Raw genomic sequence first — 17,630 nt, forward strand, 5'->3', positions numbered from 1 at the left:
TTCTTTTATGATAATCTAATTAGTTTCAGACAAGTCTATTTCTGTGACCTATGTATGTTTTATAATCACTGTGTTTATGTCGCTTCTTTTCCTTATGGTGTAATTTATGTAGGCCTACAGTTACAAATGGTTTGTGTTTTCATATTCTAATGATTTTTATTATTATTATTATTATTATTATTATTATTACTATTATTATTATTATTGTTACAAAGTACCTTTGTAAATAGTATTGCCCTGTATAACTCTTTATAGACCTAAGAATAATATTACGGTTCTACAACTTAAGAGACGATAATGTGATGTATTCCAACCAACGTAATATTTACGTTTGTCCTTTAGGCGAACATTTAATTTTTTCCTTTCTTGGCCTCTATTATTCCAGCCAACTAACATGATGTATGACTACTTTGCCAGCTGCTTTGTAAATACTGTGTGTACTTAACTACAGAGTAAATGTGCCTCAACTTCGAACTCTAGCCATAACTTAAGCTTCTTACAGTCTCCTCTTCAATTTCTACAGTTATTTGAGCTGATATAACTTAAATTAAAGTAGCATTTTCGGGACGTTACATCCCCCTTGCAAGTACTGCGTAAACTCTGGAGCTGAGGGGAAAAAGGTGACCGTGAAAGGTCAACGTTTGCCTCTCGCATCGGAAGATTACTGGTGCCTTATCAGATGAGATTCTGCGGAGGGCAAGGGGCAAGATATTTAATTACTGTTGTCAGGAACTCATTCGCTAGTTTCTGATACTTTCCACACGAGATAAAGGCGAGCACAATTTTCTCACTTATCGTACATTAGATAGCATTAATTATCTAACTGGCTGTAATTTTCCTATCCTGTTTCCTAGACATCTTAAATATTCCTATCACCACTTCATTCCGGAAGAAGCATTTCGCCTGTCTGTATTTTAATGCGGTTCACAAAACGAGTTTCCTGCTGTATAGGGAATATCGTCGTTGTTCCTGCAATAACTCCTATGATACATATTAATCGATTTTCAGATTTTTGCTCTATTAAATAACTTAAATAGTGATATAGCAAATAATAAAATCTCCTATATGTAATTATATTTCTTTCTTTCGAAAATGTACGAATTCACAATCTCCTATGTACGGCTGCCGTAGGATGAATAAATGTGCTTTTTCTTCCTACTGAAAAATTTTATATTTTGCACATGAGAGTTATTACAGGAACAACGACTATGTACTGTCCGCAAAACGTATCTGGGCAGTTAAAAGAGAGACGTGCGGGGGTATAGAGGAAGCTTCTAGCGGTAGTGAGGAAGGAGAGGGGAGGACGTTCTACGAGACGGGTAAAATACTCGATGTGATCAAAAAGTTCGTTGTACTTACAGTTGTGTATTATTATTGTTTATTATTATTATTTTACGGTATATTTATTAATATTATACACAGTCCACACCTGTGGAGTAACGGTCAGCGCGTTTGGCCGCGAAACCAGGTGGCCCGGGTTCGAATCCCGGTCGGGGCAAGTTACCTGGTTGAGGTTTTTTCCGGGGTTTTCCCTCAACCCAATACGATCAAATTCTGGGTAACTTTCGGTGCTGGACCCCGGACTCATTTCACCGGCATTATCACCTTCATTTCATTCAGACGCTAAATAACCTTAGATGTTGATACAGCGTCATGAAATAACCAAATAAATAAATTAATTAATATTATACTGTGTTCTAATAAAACATGTTCATGAATATCCAATAAAATCTTTGAAACGTAATTTTTTCACAGCCATCCAATTTTTAACAAATTTTAACGTGTGTTTAACTTTGTATAATAAAAATGTTGGTGTCATTATTACACTTAAAGAATAATTATATATATATAATACATGCATACATACATACATAAATACATACATTCTACATACATAGTCAATAGTTATTTTATATGATAGCTAAGACACTTAACATAACAGGAAAATCCATGGAAACAATCAAATGTAATGAAATATATGTAATTTTATTTTTAAAGTTCAAAGTGGGGGGGGGGGGTTCGCACCTGTAAGCTCCGTTGCGTACGCCCCTGTAATAGACCTATAGCTCTTTTACTTGAAAGGCTTTATGTATCGCGTACCATCAGTAGTTTACGGTCAGATACGAATTGTTAATAATTGGAGTTGTGGTTATTCTGTACTGTACAGAGATGAAGAAAAATATAATTTATTTATTTGTCACATAGCAGAGTCCGTATAGGTCAGTTTCTATCTGATCCTTTTCCAATTCACTGCGGGCTAAAGCAGGGAGATGCACTATCACCTTTACTTTTTAACTTCGCTTTAGAATATGCCATTAGGAAAGTTCAGGATAACAGGCAGGGTTTGGAATTGAACGGGCTACATCAGCTTCTTGTCTATGCAGATGACGTGAATATGTTAGGAGAAAATACACAAACGGTTAGGGAAAACACGGAAATTTTACTTGAAGCAAGTAAAGCGATCGGTTTGGAAGTAAATCCCGAAAAGACAAAGTATATGATTATGTCTCGTGACGGGAATATTGTACGAAATGGAAATATAAATATTGGAGATTTATCCTTCGAAGAGGTGGAAAAATTCAAATATCTTGGAGCAACAGTAACAAATATAAATGACACTCGGGAGGAAATTAAACGCAGAATAAATATGGGAAATGCGTGTTATTATTCGGTTGAGAAGCTCTTATCATCCAGTCTGCTGTCCAAAAATCTGAAAGTTAGAATTTATAAAACAGTTATATTACCGGTTCTTCTATATGGCTGTGAAACTTGGACTCTCACTCTGAGAGAGGAACATAGGTTAAGGGTGTTTGAGAATAAGGTGCTTAGGAAAATATTTGGGGCTAAGCGGGATGAAGTTACAGGAGAATGGAGAAAGTTACACAACACAGAACTGCACGCATTGTATTCTTCACCTGACATAATTAGGAACTTGAAATCCAGACGTTTGAGATGGGCAGGGCATGTAGCACGTATGGGCGAATCCAGAAATGCATATAGAGTGTTAGTTGGGAGACCGGAGGGAAAAAGACCTTTAGGGAGGCCGAGACGTAGATGGGAGGATAATATTAAAATGGATTTGAGGGAGGTGGGGTATGATGATAGAGACTGGCTTAATCTTGCACAGGATAGGGACCGATGGCGGGCTTATGTGAGGGCGGCAATGAACCTTCGGGTTCCTTAAAAGCCATTTGTAAGTCATTTTGTGAATCCATACACTTTTACCTATACCATATCCAATGTAATGCACTGAAAATAATTACCGAATGATGTTTTTGTAACTGTACGTACAACTGCTGCAGCGATGGTCAGGTAGCTAGCAGATAGCTATGGGGCAGTGAGAGAGTACTAAGGAACCCAGCTGCCTAGATAAGTTGCGCGGACAGTACTGTGACTGGCTGGCTCCGTGAGAGCTGGATCCGAGACGAGGCCGTACACTTTGCTACAGCCAGACGAGCTGTAGCCTAGGTTTTCTGCGACAAATGTAACTGCCGTAATTGTCGCAAAATGGGTGGCCAGACGGCGCTACAAATACTGTAGTTTTAATATTGCGTTGAAGTCGAGGTTGACGGTTCGAATTACGCCTAGATGGGTATCGTATGTTATCAAATATTCCTTGTATTGATTTAGGTGGAGTTCCATCGTAATAATTATTATCGCAACATCTAAGAAATGACAACAGGTGCATGTCTAAAACGTAAGATTTCAAATAACACTAGACTTTGGCTGGACCTCAAGGCCCTTCTACAGCTGCGGTCATATGAAGAAGAAGATAAAGAAGAAAAAACGGAAAAAAATAATGCAAGAAACAGAAGAAAGGAAATAAAGATGGAGAGAAGGGACAAAAAAAAGAAAGAAAGAAAGAGAAAGAAAGAAGAAAGAAAAGAAAATGGAAGAGGGAATGAAAACTGAAGAAATGAAAGAAAGAAAGAAAGAAAGAAAGAAAAAAGAAAGGAAGAAAGAACGAAAGAAAGGAAGGCTAAATTAATTAAGAAAGTATAAAAGAATGAAAAAGCAAATATGAAGGAGAGAGAGGAAAATAAATGAACGAAAGACAGAATAAATAAATGGAAAGGAGAAAGAGGGAAAGAATTAATGAAGGAATAAACAAAGGAAAATGAATAAAGCAAAAGATAATAATAATATTAATAATAATAATAATAATAATAATAATAATAATAACAGAAAGAAGATAAATGTCAACAAGACGAAGACCATGGTCATAGGGAGAAAAGTAAAGGAGGTAAACTTGCGAATTCTAATTGAGGCAGTAGAGCAAGTGTACAGCTTCAAATACTTGGGGTGTACTATAAGCAGTAACATGAGCTGCTGCCAGGAAGTCAAAAGGAGGATAGCAATGGCAAAGGAAGCTTTTAATAGAAAAAGGAGAATCTTCTGCAGACCTCTGGAAAAAGAACTGAGGAAGAGACTAGTGAAGTGCTTTGTATGGAGTGCAGAAACATGGACATTATGACGAATTGCAGAGAAGCGACTAGAAGCATTTGAAATGTGGATATGGAGAATGATGAAGCGTGTGAAATGGACAGAATAAGTAACGAAGTTGTGTTGGAAAGAGTGGGTGAAGAAAGAATGATGCTGAAACTGATTAGGAAGAGAAAAAGGAATTGGCTGGGTCACTGACTGAGAAGAAACTGCCTTCTGAAGGATGCACTGGAAGGAATGGTGAACGGGAGAAGAGTTCGTGACAGAAAAATATATCAGATGATTAGACATCAAGATACAAAAGTCTACTTTCCCATTAATTGAGCCTAAATGTCATACAAGTTCAGCTCTTAAACATGGTGCTAGTGTAGGCCCAAGACTTCATAATAAAATTACAAACCATTTTCCAAATTTGAAATATTTTAATATTGAAGCTTTTAAAAAAGAAATTTATAAAATTATTCATGATTTATAATATTAAAAAATGTGTGTATTTTTTCACCTTTTATTTCTGTCGCTCACATTCATGTTTTTATTGAATATAACTGACTTCTGTCTGATTGTAAATTTATATTAAATGTGTTTTTCTCTCTTTTTCTCTTTCTTCTTCTTTTCCTTTTCTTTTTCTTTTCTTTTTTTTTGCTCTTGTGTGTTATTTATTGGTTTGAATTAAGTTACTTAATGTATTTGGGAAACTGCCCTTGTAAATGTTATGTTATATTGGCTAAGACCACACCATACACGAGCTGGCTCTTACGGTAGTGGCTAGAAACATTTTTGTTTATCATTTTACTTTATAATAATAATAATGATAATAATAATAATAATAATAATAATAATAATGATTTATTTTAGCTGGCAGAGTTAAGGCCGTAAGGCCTTCTCTTCCACTCAACCAGCAAAAAGTGTATATACATATGCATGAACTTACAAAGAATTCAACAATTTGATTTAGATGAGAGTTACATGTATACAAGAGTTATTTACGAATTAAACAACAAAATACTATGAACTATTAATTAAACACTGAAATAAACTGTGTAGCAGAATTAAACTAAAATACATGGAATGTTAATATATTTCAAATAATATTAGATAATAGAAAGAGATTATTATGAAACAATTTTGAAAATACAGCACAATCAGGATGATGTTTAAAGAAAAAAGTAACAATGTAGTCAGTGATAGTTTAAATCAGTAGGATTGAAGTGAGATGCTAATAAGGTTATCTTTTAAGCTGTTCTTAAAGGTGTTTGTTGTCTTGCAGCCCCTAATACTTTGTGTCAAGGAATTCCATTGACGCGAGGTGGATATTGTAAAAGATGATGAATAACAAGATGTTCTATGAAGAAGTATACTTAGCGTGCCACAGATAAGTGATCTGGTATTTACGTCGTGGTTAGAGTATAGATAAGAGAAACGAGACGAAAGGTAATTTGGTGTTAAGGTGTGCAGAATTCGAAAGAGTAAAGACAAAGAGTGTAAAGTTCTGCGTTCTTTAAGTCGGAGCCACGAGAGACTTGCGAAGGACGGTGATATGTGATCATATCGTCGGATGTTGCACACGTATCTGACGCACATATTCTGAGCTCGCTGTAACTTGACTGACAGTTCAGAACTTAGGTCACTTAACAAAACGTCACAATAATCGAAGTGCGGCATTACTAGGGTTTGTACTAGGGTAAGTTTCAGTTGCTAGGGCAAGAAGTTCCTCAAGCGACTCAAACAGTGAATGGAGGAACAGATTTTTTTATCATTTCTTTAACTTGAAAATTCCAACTTACAAGTAAACCTTCACCTGAGGTAAAAAACAATGAAAATGAAACTTATATTTTTGGAATCAGCATAATAAAATATGAATAATCCTAAAATTTCGTAACTCGACTGCAATTATCAAGTACGATACACAGCGCAGAATACGAGATTTCAAGCAGCACGAAAACATACCTTCAACTAGCGATTACTGCATAAGAAGGAAAACGATAATGTGGTCATCATGTTACTTAATGCATCGTATTCCAAAATCTGATTTTTTTAATCCAGAAACATATGTCGCACAACAGTGATAGCTAACAAAAAAATGTTGGAAACACAAATTGTCAGTACACCACCCGCACTTTATAAAGGCTGATTTTGCACAAATCGTACATATTCCTTGTACATTTCGAATACAGTACTCTGTAGTGTTTTGAAAACGTTGTCCACTTCTGGATCCCAATCCAGCTAACACCCAACCATACCCACGCGCCTGTTGGAATCGTGGAGAAAGAAACTGCTGGTAAACAAGCGACTGTAGTTTCAGTATATTGTTGCGTTGTTGTAATGTATCAGATGAATCATCAAAATCTACATTATGAGAAATGTGTCGAATCATATGCTTGTACATTCGAAAAAAGTACCTGTCCAAAGGTTGCAACTCATAAGTCGTATTTGGTGGTATGATTTTCACTACTAGTTTTTCAAGACCATAGTCCCCTTCTTCTAACAGTTGCTTAATTGTATTTTCGTTGCAGTGGACACCATATGAGTCTAACAGGAGAAGATTGCGTGTTGCAGAATTAGGGAGGAATATTTCTCGTAAAAATTCTATCCATATTTCTTTGGTCATTTTTCCCGACGACGTCCATTTTACTACAAGGTTGTCGCTCTGGAAAATGCGTTCCGCAACTCTTGCACTTATACCTTTCGGTTCTTGGAGAATCAGTAGTAACTTTGGCATCAGTTTTCCAGCTTTAGAAACCACCGGCATTATAGTGTAGGAATGTGTAGTTGCCCCTTTGGATTGCACGACACCGTACACTTTACTGGTTCCTTGACGTTCCAATGTTCTGCCGAAAGGCATTTCCTTATGGAACCCACATTCGTCGGCATTAAACACATGATCATCATCGTACATGTCCATAAGTGGTGCGCACTCACGTCTGAAGGTTTGGATTGATTGTTCAAGAGCTATCTTGTCGCGTACCTGACGCTTTGTTACATATGATGTTATTTTGCGGCTGACAATCTTATAATGCGTTTTAAAGCGATGCAACCAAGTAGGACTTGCGTTGAAGTATTTCTGATCTATGCCTAATAAATCACGAGCTGTTGTCAGTGCAATTATTTTTATGTCACTTTCTTTTACAATTTCATTTGACGACCGCCGCAGACAGAATTCCTCAAATGTTCTTCGGTGCACTTCTTTCATTTTATTCATGACATCGTTTTGTTGTTCGACAGCGTGCTTCATTTTGTAGAGTTGACTTTCGTGTGTTAACCATGTAAATTTATGTTTCATACTGCTCCATGACCTATGGTTAAACTTCTTCTTTTTGTTTGTTGGTACACCTGGCAGAATCCAATACTCTATTACCTTACATTTTTCTTCAAAGTCAATGACTCGGGATGTTTTGGGAGGGGACGGAGAGTATTGAGAACAGGAACTTTGTGAAGTACTTGATTCCTCTTCTGATGTAGTATTTGTTTTTTCAGTCTCCCATTCTCGTACATGACACATGTCATTATCATCATTTCGTGGTTCATTTTCATCAATGTCCAGAGTGTGACTTTCTTCAACTGCTTCCGATTCATAACTCTTTAATAAGTCATATATATCATCAACAACTTCAAGTTTTTTCTGCGACTTTTCACAGTCTGTCTCCGTATAACCCTCTTCTTTTAGTTTATCCAGAATTTTAATCACTATATTCACTGGGTTCATCTTCAGCTCACTGCACATAACATTACACAATAAACTGCAAAGTACAAACTAGCTGACAGCGCATCTATAGCAGTACTGTCTTCGCTCATGCGTCTAGCATTGCTACATGGTATAGTTGTTTGCAATCTAAGTAGCCCATGTCAACTTGATCTTCATTGGTCGCGATCTCTGGTGTTCACTGCGTTCGAGTTGTAAAATTTACGTATTTTGCATTGGTTTTAATGCTTAATCGAATGGTAATAAAGGCAAGTGTTTGTTTTTTTACCCCACCTGAAGGTTTACTTGTTAGATAATTATAAAAAAATAGGCCAAGACTTTTTACGACAGATGAATAAGGGATTAACGTGTTGTTAAGGGTAACAACTGAAAGATTACTGTTATTAAGGGAGTTAACTAAACGCTTATGTCCAATAATTATGGCTTGAGTCTTATTTGGATTAAGTGCGAGTCCGAAATTGGCCGCCCAAGTGGAGACAGTGGCTAGGTCACAATTTAACTTGTCAATCGATTCATTGATCGTATTGGGTCTGGAATGTATACTCACTAGCTAGCTAGCCAGTGAAATAAATAAATAAATAAATAGATAGATAAATAGATAAATAAATAAATAAATAAATAAATAAATAAATAAATATGTATCATATGCGGAGTCTAAGAGGAAGGCAGAAAAGAACGCTGAGTTTACAATGAAAGATCTACCCTTGGGCACAACACTATGAATAATAATAATAATAATAATAATAATAATAATAATAATAATAATAATAATCATCATCATCATCCGTGGCGCTACAGCCCTTTAAGGACCCACACCGACCAGCCGGCTGCTGGCCTCGTTGACATGTCGAAGTGGAGGTAGATGATCATCCAAGCAGACTGGAGATATCACAGTCTAGCATATACAGTCGCGAAGCTCAATACGTAGTAAATATGCAAACATTAGATAGTTGCTCACCACTAGGATCGCTAATATCGCCTCATTACAGGCAATGCAAAATAGTATCGTCACAGTCTATTGTTTCTAGCATCCTCAAAACTCAAGCTTCGTGACTGTATATAGTAGACTGTGGAGATATCGTGTGGTTAACACGATGATCCGACTCACCCTTAAGTTATAGCTGACTTTCGTAACCAGATTTCGCTACCTATCGTAGCTCCACAAGTGCACCACAATGCTGGGTGGTCACTGGTCCCATACACTGGCCGAAATTTCATGAGAAAATGTCTTCCCCAACGAGGACTTGAACCAGCGCGCATTCCGTAACGCGAGAACTAGGCAGGATGCCTTAGGGCCCGTTCACACGGTACGGACATTTATTCGAATTGTTTTCATGCGGATAGCAGTACACACGGTTCGATTTTTTTCCCGTGCATAATGAAATTTAAGTTATTTACAAGAGTGGCAAAAAAACCGGACCGGACCTTGTAGCTGATTTCAGAGCCTTGTTCACTCCAGAGCACGATAGACTGGTAACTAAGACTTTCGTGGTCCGAATCCTGCCTGGGAAGGAAACTTTTTTTATCCCTTAATCAAATTTATTCCCAATACTTTTCGATTGCTGGTCAAATTCATGTTCTGGGAAAAATAAGTTAATTAAGTAGTAAAATATCGCTGCAATCGAAAAGTATTGGGAATAAATTTGAATAAAGAACAAAAAGTTTCCTTCCCAGGCAGGATTCGAACCACGAAAGTCTTAGTTACCAGTCTATCGTGCTCTGGAGTGAACAAGGCTCTGAAATCAGCTACAAGTGTCGGTCCGTTTTTTTTTTGCCACTACTGTACTACAAGAAACGGGCTCTTCGAGCACGAGACCAAGGCGCGGGACAAAGAGATAGTAAATGCAATAAGAAAGGAAAGAAGGAAAGAATGACAGGGAAATTATAGAAAAAGGAACAATTAAGGAAGGAAAGAATAAACGAATAAAGGGAAGAAATTAATGGTAGAGAGAAGAAGTAATGAAAGTTGAAAAAAGTGAATGAATAAAGGAAAGAATTAAAGAAAAGCATAAAGACAGAAAGAAGGAAAAGACAGAATTAAGAAAGTAAGGAAATGAAGAATGATAGTATGAATGAAATGGAGAGAGAAAGAAAGACGGAAGGAAAGGAATAAAAGAAAACATTTAAAAGAATTAAAAAGATAATAACAAAAAAATAAAATCTTACAACTTAAAGTTCTACACAAATCTGTGTGAAGACGACATACCTTTCATCCTTGATGGTGATATCCTCGACAGTCACTTCCGCAGCGCGAAATTCAACCAGCGATCAACAGACTGAAAAGAATTGAAAAAAGCAATCATCACACGCAAGCTGGACACGTGAGTGGACACAGCACACTAGCATGACGTAAATGTACGTCATGGCCAACACTTAACCGAAATTGGTTCATTTCACTACGCAGTTGCAGCCAACAGAATCAGAGCTTCGTTTCCGTTCAAAGATCACATTCCAAATAAATTACAGACAAGTGAGTAATGAACACGGCCTGCCAAATACAGATCATAGTTGTTGACAATGCCCTAACAGAATCGACGCAGCTATAGTTTACAGCAGACGTGCTCAAAACGATTAACTGGGGAAATTCAGATAAATACATCCCACACCACACAGGTAACGATTTAAAGAAAGAACTGAAGCAGTGGCTAATTGTAGTGTTTTGGAGACGAGCGTTTATGTATCTAGTTACTAAGATGGCTATAAGTAGAAAAAAGTTATATACGAGGCACATCCAGAAAGAAAGTTTCCCGATTTTTCCCCCTTGAAAGTAAACGTAATTAGCCGTGTCAATTGCGCATGCGTAACAGATATATGACGTATCAATCATATGCCAGCCGGACAGGTCCCGCCTGGTGCCAGTAGCGTGGCAGCAGTGGTCGAAATGGAAGCTCTTATTCCTTCTCCCGCCGCCTGCGAGGTTCGGTCGGTAATAAAGTTCTTTAATGCACAAAGCATTGCGCCAATTGAAATTCATCGGCAGCTCTGTCAGGTCTATGGGCCGAACATCATGAGTAAGCAGATGGTGCGTCGCTGGTGTAGGCAGTTTTCCGAAGGTCGTCAAAGTGTCCATGATGAAGAGCGCAGTGGGCGACCGTCCCTCATCAATGATGATCGTGTTGAGTTGGTGCGGCAGTGCATCATGGAGAACCGTCGCTTCACGATTACGGAGCTGAGCAGCCATTTTCCGCAGATATCGCGATCCTTGTTGCATGAGATTGTCACTAAGCACCTGCTCTTCAAAAAAGTATGTGCCAGGTGGGTGCCGAAAAACCTGACACCCGAACACAAAATGCAACGTTTAGGAGCAGCACTGACATTTCTGCAACGGTATCACGAAGACGGCGACGAGTTCCTCAACAGGATCGTCACTGGCGATGAGACTTGGATTTCGCACTTCACCCCGGAAACCAAGCAGCAGTCAATGCATTGGCGGCATAGTGGATCTCCGGTCAGGACGAAATTTAAACAGACGCTGTCGGTACGGAAAGTGATGTGCACGGTGTTCTGGGACAGGAAGGGCATTCTGCTCATTGACTTCCTTCCAAGAGGTGAAACAGTGAACGCTGACCGTTACTGTGAAACACTGCGAAAATTGCGACGTGCCATTCAAAACAAGAGGCGCGGAATGCTTACTGCAGGTGTTGTGCTCCTCCATGACAATGCTCGTCCACATACGGCTCGGCGCACAGCAGCTGTTTTGACGGAATTTGGCTGGGAGTTGTTTGATCAACCACCCTACAGTCCTGATCTTGCTCCCAGCAATTTTCACGTTTTCTTGCACCTCAAGAAATTCCTGTCCTCCGGTGAGCGTTTTGGCAACGACGAAGAGCTGAAGACGTCTGTCACACGCTGGTTCCATTCACAGGCGGTAGAGTTCTACGACAGAGGGATACAAAAGTTGATCCCACGATACGACAAGTGTCTCAATTCTGATGGTGGCTATGTTGAAAAATAGCTGAAACATTGTTGTACCTGTTGCCAATAAATGTTTTCCTGAAAGTGTGTGTTCTTTTTTTTTAAATAGGAAAACTTACTTCCTGGATGCGCCTCGTATATGGTACTATCAAACATTTCATTGCACTAGTGTCAAGATATATATTTAAAAAGCTAATGTTTGTTCGAAAATAAAACGTATTTAATGTCGTGAGCTAAGTTACAAACCTTTATGAAATCAATAAACATATGGCATAGATACTTTTATAAAGTACCCTTTATTTACAAACCATTCATTTTTACATTCAAACATTTCAAATACCTGCATGAAAATATTATAGCTCAACTTTATTCTTCAGTATAAACCTCTAAATTTTTAACCTAAACAAAACAAACAAATTAATTATGTTTATGAACCGCTCACAAATTATAAACTCATTAACATAATTAATAATTATTATAGCCATGTGGTAAATAGCCTGACATAAAATAGTTTCTGAAAATGAAAATACTGAATGGTCCTAAAGTGTCATTTTCATTTTTAATTTATTCTTTTTACTTTTCACTGTCATTTTATTTATTTTTCATTGTCAAGTTTTCTTCTTCACTTTCGTTCGCGCAGCTTTTGTGACTAGAAATTATGGATTCAAAATCAGGTATTATGCAAGGCGACTGGCCTGAAGATTTCACGGAGACAGTGTTGCTTCCAATACCGAAGAAAAATAATGCCAAGAAATGTAAGTACTTCAGGACTACAAGCCTGATATCGCACTCGACGAATATTTTTCTGCGAATACTGAATCGACGTTTATATTCTAAAATGGAAGAACAGTTGGAAGAAGAGCAGTTTGGCTTCAGGAAGGGAAAAGGTACGAGAACTGCAATTGGACTGCTACGAACAATCGGCGAAAGATACCTGGAGAAGAATACAGAAGTGTATATAGTACGTATTTGTGGGTCTAGAAAAGGCGTTTGACAGAGTGGACTGGAATAAAGAAACCTTCATATGAAACCAGTCAAAGTCAGGATAGGAGAAGATATGTCAGAAGGAAGTGTTACCTTCCCTGTTCAACATCTAGTTGGAGGATTTAGTGAAAAACTGTTTTCAGAACATGGGAGGAATGATAGTAGGAGGGAAAAGAATAAAGTGTGTAAGATATGCTTATGATATGGCGTTGTTACTAAGGGATATGCTACGTTGTTACTAAGGGATATGCTACAGGAGCTAAATGACAGCTGTGAACAGTGTTGAATGAAGATAAATGCCAACAAGACGAAGACCATGGTCAGAGGAAGAAAAGTAGAGAATGTAAACTTTCGGAATTCCAAATGAGGTAGTACAGCAAGTGGACAGCTTCAAATACTTGGAGTGTACTGTAAGCAGTAACATGAGCTGCTGCCAAGAAGTCAAAAAGAGAATAGCAATGGCAAAGGAAGCTTTTAATAGGAAAAGAAGCATCTTCTGCGGACCCGTGGAGAAAGAAGGAAGAGACTAGTGATGGGCTTTGTGTGGAGTGCAGCATTGTATGGGGCAGAAACATGGACATTACGACGAAGTGAAGAGAAGCAAATAGAAGCATTTGAAATGTGGATATGGAGAAGGATGGAGCGTGTGAAATGGACAGAGTAAAAAACGAATCTGTGTTGGAAAGAGTGGATGAAGAAAGAATGATGCTGAAACTGATCAGGAAGAGGAAAAGGAATTGGTTGGATCACTGATTGAAAAGAAACTGCCTACTGAAGGATGCACTGGAAGGAATGGTGAACGGGAGAAGAGTTCGTGGCAGAAGAAGATATCAGATGATAGAAGACGTTAAGATTTATGGATCATATGAGGAGACAAAGAGGAAGGCAGAAAATAGGAAAAATTGGAGAATGCTGGGTTTGCAGTGAAAGACCTGCCCTTGGACAGAACACTATGAATGAATGAATGTCGGTTACAGCAATAGGCAGTTGTGCAAGAAATAATTTGGAGCTTACCTTCTAATTGTGAATATAGGCCTATAGAATGCTCGGCTATGTAATGTCGCCTTATATTAGTTTTATACATTCCACGTATAATTGGATGTTGCCCTCATGCTCGCGGCAAAAGTAAGTTTCTTCCCACTCAGAATAAATTTCTTTTTCTGGGCACCGATCCAGAAGAACACGCCTTCGACACAGGCATTGCTAACAACAGTAAACTAAATGCCACCACTGTCTCGAGTAGCCTACTTACACATCGCTGCTCGGCGGGGGTGGAAGGGGGGGGACGTATTACGTCAGTATTACGTAGTATACCCATTACTGCTCTTTCCAGGGGTTGGAGTTAAAATTCTACTTTTGAACGCCTCTGGTTTACAGAGTACAGAATTAATTAACTAATTTATCTGTCTGTCTGTCCATCCATCCATCCATCCATCCATCCATCCATCCATCCATCCATCCATCCATCCATCCATCCATCCATCCATCCATCCATCCATCCATCCATCCATCCATCCATCCATCCATCCATCCATCTATCTATCTATCTATCTATCTATCTATCTATCTATCTATCTATCTATCTATCTATCTATCTATCTATCTATCTATCTATCTATCTATCTATCTATCTATCTATCTCTACTAGCAGTACCCGTGCGCTCCGCTGCACCCGTTAGAAATAAATATAAAGTAATTACATAATTAAAATAGGACATTTGATCCAGGGAACATTCATGTTTGATATAAGGATAAATCGTTCATTATGTTACTTAATTTAAATTATATTTGCATAATTAAAATGCGATCATTTTGATCCAGAGACCACTCATTTGGTCATAAAATTATTTTAGCAAATACAGGAAACGAATGTACAGAATAGCCTATCAAGTTTTCTGTGCATAAGAATCTATTTTAATCTTACCTGTCCTCGATTCACTCGGAAGTTACTGTGATAACATTATAGCATTATGTCCATCTAGAGAAACTACACTTTCCAATGGTGAAATAATAATTAATTATCAGGGAAAGGATTTATATGTAAATACATATTTACTTATAAAGCTAATATAATTTATATTTTGCATTATCTTTATGTTTCACAATGTGTAGGGTTGAAAAATCCTACTTTTATTTTCCATATTTTTCCATATTTTAGAGTTTAGTACATATTTTCGTTAATTTCCATATATTTTCCATATTTCATATAAAACAGTCCATATTATATTAGGTTTAACAATAAAACAAAACAAAATTCCATTAACTTTTAAAAATACATTTCAACAATAGAGATTTAAACACATGTTCAGTAATCCCTTTAACATCAGAGTTATTTGAAAATTAGCAGTCCTATCAACAATGGGAAAGTAAGTTACAAAACTGTATTAATTTAATTTAAAATTTTTAACAGACTTCAGTTGTGCAGCTCAACAGTTAAATGCCAGTCAGAGTACACATAGGTTCAGTTTTGTAAATCATACTATAAAGACGGTAAATATGCCAAAAGTACGTCATTCAGTCAATTTAAAATCAAAACTAACAAGTTACATTTCAGAATTTAAAGAAGATGGTTTATCAACTGACAATAAAATATTATTTTGTAATTTGTGTCAGTGTGCAGTATCATCTACACAAAAGTTCCTGGTGCAACAACACATTACAACTAGTAAACATCAGGCCAACAAACAACTAAATTCCAAGCAGAGACAATTGTTTTTAACACAACCAACAACATCGAATGTAAGATCTGAGTTTAACATCGACCTGTGCCGTTCTCTCATCTCTGCTGATATTCCTCTCTACAAACTAAAGAATAAGGTCTTCAGGGAATTCCTTGAAAAATATACTCAACATACAATCCCGGATGAGTCAACACTTAGGAAGACGTATGCTCCATCCATCTACGATGAGACAATACAGAAGATAAGAGATGAAATTAAAGATAGTTCAATTTGGGTTTCCATTGATGAGACTCCCGACAAAGAAGGTAGACTTGTTGGTAATGTAGTTATCGGTTTGTTAAGTGAACAATATTCTGAACGAATTCTTTTACATTGTGATGTTCTAGAAAAGTGCAATAACAAAACTATAGTTAAACTGTTCAACGAAGCTATGGGTATCCTGTGGCCAAAGGGTATTATGTACGATAATGTGTTATTCTTTATTAGCGATGCTGCCCCTTATATGGTCAAAGCTGGACAAGCATTATCTGTTGTATATCCTAAATTGACTCATTTTACTTGTGTGGCGCATGCATTTCATCGTGTGGCAGAAGTGGTCAGAGACAATTTCCCTAAAGTAGATTTGTTGATTTCATCAGTGAAAAAAGTATTTCTCAAAGCTCCCAGTAGAGTTAACGTGTTGAAAGAAATGTACCCTGAAATTCCATTGCCACCAAAGCCAATTTTAACTAGATGGGGTACATGGCTAGAAGCAGTTGAATATTATGCCGAACATATAGACTCTATTAACAATGTTCTCCTTGCATTGGACTCTGAAGATGCAGTCTCAATTGATACTGCGAAAACAGTTACCTGTGACATAAGTGTGAAGAATGACTTAGCTCACATTCAGCATACATTTTCATGCATCATAAAAACGCTCAAAAGTCTCCAAAATAGGCACCTTTCACTATCTGAAAGTTTTGAAATTATAAATAGTACTGTGGAACAACTGAATCGTGGTAGAGGTAAAGTTGCAGATGCAGTAAGAGCTAAGGTGGACACTGTACTTTCAAAAAACCCTGGATATGAAGAACTACAAAAGGTTGTTGCTGTGATGAGTGGTGAATCAACAGTGAAGATTAACTTGGACTTATCCCCAGCAGACATTGTGAAATTGAATTATGTACCAGTTACTTCTTGTGACGTCGAACGCTCTTTTAGTCAGTATAAATCTATCCTCAGAGACAATAGAAGAAGATTCACTTTTCAGCACTTGAAAGAAATGTTTGTAACCTATTGTTATGGTAACAGACAATAAAAATTGTGTTTTGTTGAAACTACATTGGAAGATAAGGTACGTCCATTATATTTTTTGTTTAGTTTGATTAAAATGTACCAATATTTAACGTACATAGTCATTTTTTTATAATTTTAAGTCCATATTTAATTCCATATTTTGGTAAAAATCCATATTTAATTCCATATTTTGGTAAAAATAACTACATATATATTTACATATTTCATATATTTTTAGTCCATATAAATCCGTTCCCTGTTAATTATACAAATCGGTTAATTTAGCTTCCGATATTACTTCATACAAACATAGAAACATTCTCTGTAGGCTATCTTTCATAGCTTTCGATTGTTGCTGTCCAAGGCCCCTTATAGACGAAGTCATTTGTTTTTTAATTCATTACACGGCCTTAGATGGCAGTTATTTTAATTTTAAAACTCATTTATCTCATTAAATATAAGTCCTATCAATATGTTTCAAGGAATAAAACTTATCGCAAATTAATTATAAAGAAACTTTTGTCATGTAATATTTTTCACAAAAATCAATAATAAGCGAGATATTTCGATTTATTTCATTCAGGCCCCCTTAAAACCCCCATTTTAAATAATGTATTTTGAATGCAATA

General features: G+C 37.0%; 1 protein-coding gene across 1 annotated transcript in view; it reads right to left on the minus strand.

The window, feature by feature from the left end:
• LOC138708925 (trehalase-like) overlaps positions 1 to 17,630 on the minus strand; it is a 409,827-nt gene that overhangs the window by 192,727 nt on the left and 199,470 nt on the right. The window contains exon 3 of the mRNA XM_069839286.1: positions 10,350 to 10,419. The gene's annotated coding sequence lies outside the window, so the exon portion shown is untranslated. The remainder of the gene's footprint in view (positions 1 to 10,349; positions 10,420 to 17,630) is intronic.

The sequence above is a fragment of the Periplaneta americana genome, chromosome 11 (genome assembly GCF_040183065.1).
Source record: "Periplaneta americana isolate PAMFEO1 chromosome 11, P.americana_PAMFEO1_priV1, whole genome shotgun sequence".
NCBI classification, from domain to species: Eukaryota; Metazoa; Arthropoda; class Insecta; order Blattodea; family Blattidae; genus Periplaneta; species Periplaneta americana.